General features: G+C 41.3%; 1 pseudogene; it reads left to right on the top strand.

Moving 5' to 3' along the window:
- The window catches only part of LOC139177701 (olfactory receptor 4A15-like), a 41,741-nt pseudogene extending 30,638 nt beyond the window's left edge, over positions 1–11,103 (top strand).
- Positions 11,104–12,223: the final 1,120 nt, after the last annotated feature.

Raw genomic sequence — 12,223 nt, 5'->3', positions numbered from 1 at the left:
GGAGAATCTCATGGGCACCTGGACAGAGGAGTATGGTGGGCTACAGTCCATAGGGTTGCACACAGTTGGACGCAACTGAAGCGACTTAACATGTACATATGCATATAGTCAGACCCTGAAACACGTGTTGGTGATAAAGAGGTGAATAGGATAAGAGTCTTTGTCTCTTAGATTTTTAAAGTGGCTTTACCTTTACATGGTAAAGGAAGGTGAATTAGAGTATATTTATGTATCAACAGAATTAATAGTTGCATAAATATTTTCTTTAATGTGCCAGGAAGTGTTTTTAACATTTATTATTGACTGAGAAGCTATCATGCTTATTACATGGTGATCTCCCCGACCCTTGGTGTCCTCCAGCAAAGACCCAGGAACCAGTTGTCAGAGGTGTGGAAGAAAGATTTGAGCACCCTTGTAATAAATTGAATAGAACATCTTCAAAAGTTCACATTTTTCATAAAATAGAAAATGTAGCATGTTTCTTATCTTGCACACAATGGGAAAAAATAGTTTGTGTTAATAAAATGTCTTGAGCATGTCTGAAAGCCCAAAATATGAACTTCTCATCACCTGATAGTAAAAATATTGCCTTATTTAATTATGCTAGTTTCCTGACTTTGAGTTCATTATCAGCACTGAAATGTAAGAAGATGTCATAAATGTGACTGGATTCATTCTCATGGGATTTACACAGAATCCTCAGATGCAGAAAATTCTATCTTTGGTTTTATTTATTACCTATAGTAGGCTTCCCTGGTGGCTCAGGTGGTAAAGAACCTGCCTCAAGTATGGGAGACCTGAGTTTGATCTCTGGATTAAGAAGATCCCCTGGAGGAGGGCATGGCAACCCACTCCAGTATTCTTGCCAGGAGAATCCCCATGGATAGAGGAGTCCTGCAGGCTACAGTCTATGGGGTTGCAAAAAGTTGGACATGACTGAGCAACTATGCACAGCACAGCACATCACCTATAGTGGGCTTCCCAGGTGGCACTAGTGTTAAAGAACCCACCTGCCAATGTGAGACACGTAAGAAACATGAGTTCAATCCTTGCGTCAGGAAGATGCCTGGAGGAGGGCATGGCTACACACTCCAGTATTTTTGCCTAGAGAATCCCCATGGGCAGAGGAGCCTGTGGAGGGTGTTACAGTCCATAGGGTTGCAAAGAGCCAGATGTGATTGAAGCAACTTAGAATTCATGCATGCATCATCTATAGTGTTACTGCCAAAGAAAGGAGCCTGTGGAGGGTGTTACAGTCCATAGGGTTGCAAAGAGCCAGATGTGATTGAAGCAACTTAGAATTCATGCATGCATCATCTATAGTGTCACTGCCAAGGAAAACCTGTTCATTCTTACTATAATTGTTAGCCAGACTTTTAAATAACTGATGTATTTCTTCCTGGCCTTCATGTTCTTGATAGATACATGTTAGTCTTCTTCCATAATCCCCAAAATGCTATCTGATTGGCCCTATGATTCAAAAGCTGTCTAAGTCAGTGGCTAAAGGAAGCAGCTTTTTATTGAACCTTTCTTGGTAGCTTCAGAGGTTGTCTCCCTTGTGGTCATGCCTTTGACTGCTCTGTGGCCATCTCTAGGCTGCAGCACTATGTACCCATCATGGACACCAACATATGCTGCTTCCTGGCAGGGGTGTGTTGGGCAATGGGTGTTCTCCACTCTATTGAAAAGAGTCTAGTCACTTTCTTTTTCCCATTTTGTGACTCCAACATCAAGGATCACTTCATGTATGACATTTCCCCCTGATACAACTTGTCTGCACTGACACTGTCCTTGATGGTCTGTTGGTTGCTGCCAATTGTGGGATAACCTCTGTGATCACTTTTGTAATGGAATTGGTATTCTGTGTGGTCATATTATGCTCTTGAAAACTCATTGCTCTGAGGAAGGAAATAACAACAACAACAAAAAAGCCCAGTCTACCTGTAACTGCCCAATCACAGTTGATGTCTTGTTTTTGTTTTTTAAACCTGTATCAAGCTCATGTTCAGCCATGTCTAATTCTTTGAGACCCTTTGGATTATAGTCTATCAGGATCCTCCACCTATGGGATTTTTCAGGCTAGAATATTGGAGTGGGTCACCATGTCCTCATCCAGGGGATGTCCCCAATCAAGGGGGAAAACCCATGTTTCCTGCATTGCAGGCAGATTATTTTTACCTGCTGAGCCATCAGGGAAAACTGTTCAGTTCAGTTCAGCCACTCAATCATGTCTGACTCTGCAACCCCATGAACTGCTGCATGCCAGGCTTCCCTGCCCACCACCAACTCCTGGAGTTTACCCAAACTTATGTACATCAAGTCAGTGATACCGTTCAACCATCACATCCTCTGTCATCATACCCTTTGCCTCTTGCCTTCGGTCTTTCCCAGCCTCAGGGTCTTTTGCAATGAGTCAGTTCTCTTTATATACATAATATTTAAAATTATGTTGAATTTCTTCTTCTGTTGGGTAAAAGTTGTCAGTGATTATTAAAAAATAATAATAATTGCACACTGTTTAAACTGATGTGAAAAATTTGAAAAGTTCTCAGATGGTCAGGGGCTTCCCTTGTGGCTTAGCTGATAAAGAATCTGCCTGCAATGTGGGAGACCTGGGTTTGATTCCTGGGTTATGAAGATCCTCTGGAGAATGGAAAAGCTACCAACTCCAGTATTCTGGCCTGGAGAATTCCATGGACTGTATCGTCCATGGGGGTCACTAAAAATCAGACATGACTGAGCGACTTTCACTTTTAGACGGTCAGAATAATATTATAAAATTAAAGTTTTTTGTCTTTATTTTACATAAAAAATAAAGAATCAAAAAGATTTAATAATTCAGTCCTTGAACATGTAAGTCAGCTTTGTCCCAAATACTCTTATTTCACATCCTGTGATCTTTACAATACACAAAATCACTTGGGCATGGTATTTGATTTGATTATGGTTTGATTCACAAAAATATTTTTTTTTATTTTATGCCATAAGATATGACACTTCATTAGGTTAACAATTATTAGTAGCAATTAGCTGCAGGTTTTTTTTTTTTTTCAAAAGTACACTATAAAATGTACTTGTAAGGCAATTTCACTAGTAGACATAGGCTTTACACTTAGTTCCTTGAATCTAGATCCACTTTGAAAATTGCTCTAGGAGATTATTTATAAGGATTATATAGATTTTTAAAAATCTAAAACAAGAAATAATTTCTCTGCATTGGACTAAGGATTTGCCTAACTTTAAAGATTTTCTTGGAACTAATTTTTCCTCTTTATCTAAAACAAAGTCTGCTACCGAAATATGAACATATGTATATTTAATGGATGGGTTTATAGTCTCCTCCTTGTCAGAAAAATCCAGTCTCCCATTCCATCAGTACAGTATATTTCAATGAATAAATCAATGGACATATTGACATAGCAATATTGGCAAGCATATTGTGCTTATAAAATTGTGATGGGGAAAAAGAGCACTAGCTTCAGCAACACGGGACATTAGTCTTCTTTCACATCATGCCAGTATCTTCTGTAACTGTAAACAGTTTTCCTTATTTCTACAAGTGGCTTACCTAGGTAAATTGCAAAGTGTTTCAAAGTTCTCTGATTCTGCCCAAGTCAATGTGTTTGTTGCCATAAATATTGTTGCATTTGCTTCTACTTCAATTAATAGTAACATTAAAGACTTATGAGACCATAGTCCACCTCACAAAACTTTTGCTTTTCTGATAAACAGCATAAGAGATGTCCTTTTGGGGTGAAAGTCCTTGGATTGGGCTAAAACAATATGGACTACACTTTGGAGTCTTTGTTACATGGAGGATATGTTTCTCTACTTAATGAAATACATGAAACTTCTATAAGAAAACTTTGACAGGTACTTGGTTTTTGTGAAATTAGTCCCTGAATCTATCAAAGGTTAAACCACATGTCAGCTAGTTTCTGATCAGTTGCAATATGCTTCATATATAATTACTCCTGCTTTAATTCTAGTTTACCCTTGATAGCTTAGGGTAAATGGCATTGTATTCATGATCTCTGAAGAAGAAGATTTAGCTTCGGGACAAGGGACAAGCCTTGATCACTGAAGAGCTTTTATGTAGCAGAGTTTATTAAAGTGAAAAAGGACAAAGAAACCTTCTGACAGACATCAGAAGGGATATGGAGAGTGACCCTTTGCTAGCCTAAGCAAGGGAGTTATACACTTTTTAAAATAGTTATTCAGTTCAGTTCAGTTGCTCAGTCGTGACTGATTCTTTGCAACCGCATGAATCGCAGCACAACAGGCCTCCCTGTCCATCACCAACTCCCAGAGTTCACTCAGACTCATGTCCATCGAGTCAGTGATGCCATCCAGCCATCTCATGATCCTCTGTCGTCCCATTCTCCTCCTGTCCCCAACCCCTCCCAGCATCAGAGTCTTTTCCAATGATTCAACTCTTCACATGAGGTGGCCAAAGTACTGGAGTTTCAGCTTTAGCATCATTCCTTCCAAAGAAATCCCAGGGCTGATCTCCTTCAGAATGGACTGGTTGGATCTCCTTGCAGTCCATGGAACTCTCAAGAGTCTTCTCCAACACCATAGTTCAAAAGCATCAATTCTTTGGTGTGCAGCTTTCTTTAGAGTCCAACTCTCACATCCATACATGATCACTGGAAAAACCATAGCCTTGACTAGATGGATATTTGTTGGCAAAATAAGGTCTCTACTTTTCAATATGCTATCTAGGTTGGTCATAACTTTTATTCCAAGGAGTAAGAGTCTTTTAATTTGATGGCTGCAATCACCATCTGCAGTGATTTTGGAGCCAAAAAAATAAAGTCTGACACTGTTTCCACTGTTTTCCCATCTATTTCACAAGAAGTGATGGGACCAGATGCCATGATCTTCGTTTTCTGAATGTTGAGCTTTAAGCCAACCTTTTTGCTCTCCTCTTTCACTTTCATCAAGAGATGTTTTACTTCCTCTTCACTTTCTTCCGTAAGGGTGGTGTCATCTGCACATCTGATATTCTTGATATTTCTTTCTGCAATCTTGATTCCAGCTTGTGCTTCTTCCAGCCCAAAGTTTCTCATGATGTACTCTGCATATAAGTTACATAAGCAGGGTGACAATATACAGGCTTGACATACTCCTTTTCCTATTTGGAACCAGTCTGTTGTTTCATGTCCAGTTGTGCCTATTGCTTCCTGACCTGCATACAGGTTTCTCAAGAGGCAGGTCAGGTGGTCTGGTATTGCCATTTCTTTCAGAATTTTCCACAGTTTATTGTGATCCACACTGTCAAAGGCTTTGGCTGAGTCAATAAAGCAGAAATAAATGTTTTTCTGGAACTCTCTTGCTTTTTCCATGATCCAGCGGATGTTGGCAATTTGATCTCTGGTTTCTCTGCCTTTTCTAAAATCAGCTAGAACATCTGGAAGTTCATGGTTCATGTATTGCTGAAGCCTGGCCTGGAGAATTTTGAGCATTACTTTATTAGTGTGTGAGATGAGTGCAATTGCAAGGTAGTGTGAGCATTCTTGGTATTGCCTTTCTTTGGGATTGGAGTGAAAACTGACCTTTCCCAGTCCTGTGGCCACTGCTGAGTTTTCCAAATGTGCTGTCATATTGAGTGCAGCACTTTCACAGCATCATCTTTCAGGATTTGAAATAGCTCATCTGGAGTTCCATCACCTCCACTCGCTTTGTTCAGAGTGATGCTTTCTAAGGCCCACTTGACTTCACATTCCAGGATGTCTGGGTCTAGGTCAGTGATCACACCATCGTGATTATCTTTGTCATGCAGATATTTTTTTTGTACAGTTCTTTTGTGTATTCTTGCCACCTCTTCTTACTGTCTTCTGCTTCTGTTAGATCCATACCATTTCCGTCCTTTATAGAGCCCTTCTTTGCATGAAATGTTTCCTTGGTATCTATAATTTTCTTGAAGAGATCTCTAGTCTTTCTCATTCTGTTGTTTTCCTCTATTTCTTTGCATTGATCGCTGAGGAAGTCTTTCTTATATCCTCTTGCTATTCTTTGGAACTCTGCATTCAGTTGTTTATACCTTTCCTTTTCTCCTTTGATTTTCGCTTCTCTTCTTTTCAACAGCTATTTGTAAGGCCTCCTCAGACAGCCATTCTGCTTTTTTGCATTACTTTTCTATGGGAATGGTCTTGATCCTTGTCTTCTGTACAATGTCACGAACCTCAGTCCATAGTTCATCAGGCACTTTATCTATCAGATATAGTCCGTTAAGTCTATTTCTCACTTCCACTGTATAATCATAAGGGATTTGATTTAGGTCATTCCTGAATGTCTAGTGGTTTCCCCTAGTTTTTTCAATTTAAGTCTGAATTTGGCAATAAGGAGTTCTTGATCTGAGTTACAGTCAGCTCCTGGTCTTGTTTTTGTTGACTGCATAGAGCTTCTCCTTTTTTGCTGCAAAGAATATAATCAATCTGATTCTGGTGTTGACCATCTGGTGATGTCCATGTGTAGAGTCTTCTCTTGTGTTGTTGGAAGAGGGTGTTTGCTATGACCAGTGCATTTTCTTGACAAAACTCTATTAGTCTTTGCCCTGCTTCATTCCGTATTCCAAGGCCAAATTTGCCTGTTACTCCAGGTGTTTTTTGACTTCCTACTTTTGCATTCCAGTCCCCTATAATGAAAATGACATCTTTTTTGGGTGTTAGTTCTAAAAGGTCTTGTAGGTCTTCATAGAACCATTCAACTTCAGCTTCTTCAGTGTTACTGCTTGGGGCATAGGCTTGGATTACTGTGATATTGAATGGTTTGACTTGGAAACGAACAGAGATCATTCTGTCATTTTTGAGATTGCATCCAAGTACTGCATTTCAAGCTCTTTTGTTGACCATCATGGCTGCTCCATTTCTTCTGAGGGATTCCTGCCTGCAGTAGTAGATATAATGGTCGTCTGAGTTAAATTCACCCATTCCCATCCATTTTAGTTCGCTGATTCCAAGAATGTCAATGTTCACTCTTGCTATCTCCTGTTTGACCACTTCCAATTTGCCTTGATTCATGGACCTGACATTCCAGGTTCCTATGAAATATTGCTCTTTACAGCATCAGACCTTGCTTTTGTCACCAGTCACATCCACAACTAGGTATTGTTTTTGCTTTGGCTCCATCCCTTCATTCTTTCTGGAGTTATTTCTCCATTGATCTCCAGTAGCATATTGGGCATCTACTGACCTGGGGAGTTCCTCTTTCAATATCCTATCATTTTGCCTTTTCATACTTTTCGTGGGGTTCTCAAGGCAAGAATACTGAAGTGGTTTGCCATTCTCTTCTCCAGTGTACCACATTCAGTCAGACCTCTCCACCATGATCCTCCTGTCTTGGGTGGCCCCATAGGCATGGCTTAATTTCATTGAGTTAGACAAGGCTGTGGTCCTAGTGTGATTAGATGGACTCGTTTTCTGTGATTATGGTTTCAGTGTGTCTGCCCTCTGATGCCCTCTTGCAGCACCTACCATCTTACTTGGGTTTCTCTTACCTTGGACATGGGGTATCTCTTCACAGCTGCTCCAGCAAAGTGCAGCCACTGCTCCCTACCTTGGATGAGAGGTATATCCTCACCCCCACCCCTTCTGACCCTGAACATGGAATAGATCCTCTAGGCCCTCCTGCACCTGCCCAGCTACTGATCCTTGGACGTGGGATTGCTCCTCCCGGCTGCTGCCCCTGGCCTCGGATGTGGGGTAGATCCTCTTGGCTGCTCCTGTGCTGTCACGGCCTGGCACTCTTGGCAGCTGCCCCTGACCTTGGAAGTGGGGTAACTCCTCTTGGCCGCTGCCCCTCGGGCATGGGGTCCTCCTGGCTTGTGTCCCTGATCTCGGACGTGGGGTAGCTCCTCTCTGCAGTGCTATGTGCCATCGCAGCTGCCCGTGGTATCTCAAGGTTGCAAAGATCTTATTAGACCCACTCCCATAATTTACATTTTAAGATAATAGGATTAGCCAGAAATTTTTCAGGAAGGAGAAACTGTTATCAAGCAGGATACATTGTTGTTATATAAACCTTACTAAGGAATGTAGGGGTGAAAAAATTTGTCCTTTCCTCCTCCTTGAAAATTCCAGACCTCTGTCTCCCCTCAGAGCCCCAGATCCCTTTCTCCTCCTCAGGGACCCTGGACTTCTTATCAACCAGCCTAGGTATTTACTCTCTCATTCCCCCCTTTCTTTTAGGAGAATTATATTGCCAAGGGAAAGGGGCATCATTTTCATTCTACAACTACTTCCTCCTGTTGTGGGGTGTCATCCCTAAATTGTTTAGGCAACTTATTCTCTGAACCCTCATATTGAGGGTCCCTGATCCAGGGACCCCAACTAATAGTTGGAGGAGGCTGTGGTACTCATAGGTGCCTGGACAACCATTTGTAACCTAAAAGCTTTCAAACGGTTGGAAACAAACCCATTTTACACAGTTACAGATGTCAGGCAAAATATTCACTAAACAAAGTTTATAGCACATAATCAAAATTAAAAGTTACTTTATGTCCATAGTTACACCAGTCCATGTTAGAATTGTTAAGCGTCATCAGATCAAGAAGTGTCACGTATGATTGTTGCTGGTGAAGGTATTCACAGAGCTGAAGAAAGTCCTTTCCTTGAAGTGGAGAAACCCACCATGGGAAGCCTTCAATTGATAAGGAGGTTGAAAAGCTGAAAGCTGAGTTAAATAGTTAATTATAAGGTTTCAGGATCTATGATAATATCTGCGTGCAAAAATGGTCTGCAGTAGAGACAGTCCCTTCTTCCTAGGGACAGTTCAAGCCCTCATTAAAGCTATGGGTAAAACTTTAAACCATCTGTCTTGTATCTCCTGAGTTAATTTACACAGATGTTTCTTAATAATGTCATTAGCCTTTTCAACTTTTGCTGCAGATTGGGGTCTCCAGGAACAGTGTAAGTGATATTCTATTCCTAGAGCTTTAAACACCACTTGATTTACAGTAGTTTTAAAGATGGAGCCATTGTGACTCTGAACTTTAGTTTAAGATCCCATTTACGTCATGAGAAGTCAGTACAGTAAGATTTTGCCCATTAGTAAACTTATGAACTTTAGGCATTAGCAAAACAATGGAGCAATTCAGTTCAGTTCAGTTCAGTCACTCAGTCATGTCTGACTCTTTGTGTCCCAATGGATGGCAGCACACCAGGTCTCCCTGTCCATTGCCGAATAACAGACTTTACACAAACTCATGCCCATTGAGTTGTTGATGCCATCCAACCATCTCATCCTCTGTCGTCCCCTTCTCCTCCTGCTGTCAATCTTTCCCAGCATCATGGTCTTTTCAAAAGAGTCAGCTCTTCGCATCAGGTGACCAAAGTATTGGAGTTTCAGCTTCAGCATCAGTCTTTCTAATGGATATTCAGGATTGATCTCCTTTAGGATGGACTGGTTGGATCTCCTTGCAGTCCAAGGGACTCTCAAGAGTCTTCTCCAATATGCCATGATCTTAGTTTTCTGAATGTTGAGCTTTAAGCCAACTTTTTACTCTCCTCCCTTAGACCTTTTTTCAGTAACAACTGAACTCTAAACCTTTCTGCAAACTCTAAGTTGGAGCCTGCAAGAGAGCAGTTTTAAAAGACTTAAAATTATTTTGAGTCCCTGGGGACCAAACCAGATTGCCAGTTTGGGCCTACTGAGTTTCAGTTATAAGTTTTTATAAAGGACAGACAAGTTCTTAATAACCCAGAATCCAAATGTAGCAGTAGCCTGTAATGCCCAAGAATCTTCGCAATTGTCTTAAAGTCATATTTGGCTCATTTAGGAATTTCAGACAATAAAGTATAAGGATTGGATATACATTATTTATATATCTAGAACAAGTCTCCATTTATCACTTGACATTTTTTACACCCAAAATAGGAGTGTTGCATGGACCAGTACAGGAAATTAATGTCCCCTGCTCCTTTAAATTCTCAATGATGGGTTTTCAGTTCAGTTCAGTTCAGCCACTCAGTCATGTCTGACTCTTTGCAACCCCACAAATTGCAGCATGCCAGGCCTCCCTGTCCATCACCAAGTCCCGGAGTTCACTCAGACTCACATCCATCGAGTTGGTGATGCCATCCAGCCATTTCATCCTCTGTCATCCCCTTCTCCTCCTGCACCCAATCCCTCCCAGCATCAGAATCTTTTCCAATAAGTCAACTCTTCACATGAGGTGGCCAAAGTATTGGAGTTTCAGCTTTAGCATCAGTCCTTCCAATGAACACCCAGGACTGATATCCTTTAGAATGGACTGGTTGGATCTCCTTGCAGTCCAAGGGACTCTCAGGAGTCTTCTCCAACACCACAGTTCAAAAGCATCAATTCTTCGGTGCTCAGCTTTCTTTACAGTCCAACTCTCACATCCATACATGACCACTGGAAAAACTATAGCCTTGACTAGACGGACCTTTGTTGGCAAAGTAATGTCTCTGTTTTTGAATATGCTATCTAGGTTGGTCATAATGGGTTTTAACCCTTCCTTAACCTTGGGATTTAGTGGGTGTTGCTTTTGATGTGAAAATAGGTGAAGGTCATTGAGCTTGATAACGACAGAAACAGTGTTTTGTGCTCGACCCAATTTTTCCATCAGCTCACACTTTAGGGTTTACATTTTATTCAATTAAAAGAGCAGGTTCCATATTCATGAGAACAGAGGCCTGGACCTTGCTCAGTATATCCCCAGAAGGGGTAATGGAGACTCTGGCATGATTAGAAACTTTCGAAAGTAGCACAGAGCCCTAGTTGCAGCTTAAAGGATGACTGAAATAATATCATTTGGCTCGTGAAGACAGCCCCATTACAGTAGTGGATTGGGAGGAAAGCAGACCACAGGTTTCAGTGAGCACAGAGAAATTTGCCCCAGTGTCCAAAAGAAATCAAATGATTGACCCTTTACAGTTATTAATAACCAGGTTTCCTCAGGTGTAATTAGGACGAGAGCTTTTGTGGGGACCCCTGGGCACGTTTGGTCCTGATTGTCTCGAAAGCCTGACCTCTGGGGCCTACACCACAGAGGCCAGTCTCTCCTCCAGTGTGGTCCTTTGCAGACCGGACATGGAGCCAGTGGCAGCTTACATGCCTGAGGGTGATCCTGCTTGAGATGCCCCTCCTTTCCACAGTAATAACAAACTCATCCCTTTTAACCTGCATCCCTCTGGGCATTTTTCTCAGGCTGTTTCAGACCAGGTCTAACAGCAATGCTGGGGCTTCAGTCTTTTGTCCATTTCTTTTTTGCTCTTATTTTTCTCCTCATATTCTCTACAATAATATAGGGTCTGAACCAACTGCAACAATTTTTCTAAAGACTGATTTGTTCCAAACACCTGTTTTAGTAACTAATAGCAAATATCTGGAGCTAATTGAGTGAGAAATCTATCTTTTAAGATTATTTCTCCCTCTGAACTTTCAGGATCAACATCAGTAATCTTGCAGAGAGCTTGCCATAGTCTAGGAGTTTACCAGGAGTTTCTTTCTCTCCCTGTTCTATGTCAGCCAACTTAGCATAGTTTAAAGTGTTTGTGTGCACTTGCTTGAGTCTTTCAAGAATACATCTGACAAAGTGGCTGTTATGTGAACCACTTGGCTCCCAGAAGGTAGGGGGGCTATTTCATGTTCCCTATTTCCCTTATCTCACATTAAAGCCATTTATCTCCAAAATTAGTAGCTTACCCAAAATCTCAAGTTTTTGAGTCAGGGGGTCAGCGTCTGTCCCAAGACATGTCCTCTAAATAGTCTAATGAGACTGAGGCAACCTGTCCTAAAAGGGTGCCCTCTGATTCTCAGCCTGTTCAGTTTGGAACCCCAGATACAAGGACAAAGTAAGAGGACTGGAGGGAGCTGAAGGTTTCAGACACAAATTTTCACCCTTAGGACATAAGTCTGGCATGTCTCACAGAGAGATAAAGAGCAACATATATGTCACTTCTACCCATTTTTCTTGTTTTCTACATAACTGGTCTAGTTGTAAAACAGTATCATAATTAAAAAGCCCTTCAACAGGCCAGTGTCCCCCATCTTCCAAAGGATACTGTGGCCATTCAGTATCACAGAATAAGATCAAGCATGTCTTTTTAAAAAAATTCTGTGGATCAAACTTGTCCCAGTTTTGTAAATACATTGTAACGAAGTGTTTCTGGAAGTGATAGCTCCCATCTGTAAGAGAGAAAAAAGTGGCATCCACAGCCATGGCTTTTTTACACCGGAAGCATCCTCCCCTACC

The sequence above is a fragment of the Bos indicus genome, chromosome 19 (assembly GCF_029378745.1).
Source record: "Bos indicus isolate NIAB-ARS_2022 breed Sahiwal x Tharparkar chromosome 19, NIAB-ARS_B.indTharparkar_mat_pri_1.0, whole genome shotgun sequence".
NCBI classification, from domain to species: domain Eukaryota; kingdom Metazoa; phylum Chordata; class Mammalia; order Artiodactyla; family Bovidae; genus Bos; species Bos indicus.
The sequence above is the reverse complement of the archived record's forward strand: the minus strand, read 5'-3'. Positions and strand labels throughout refer to the sequence as shown.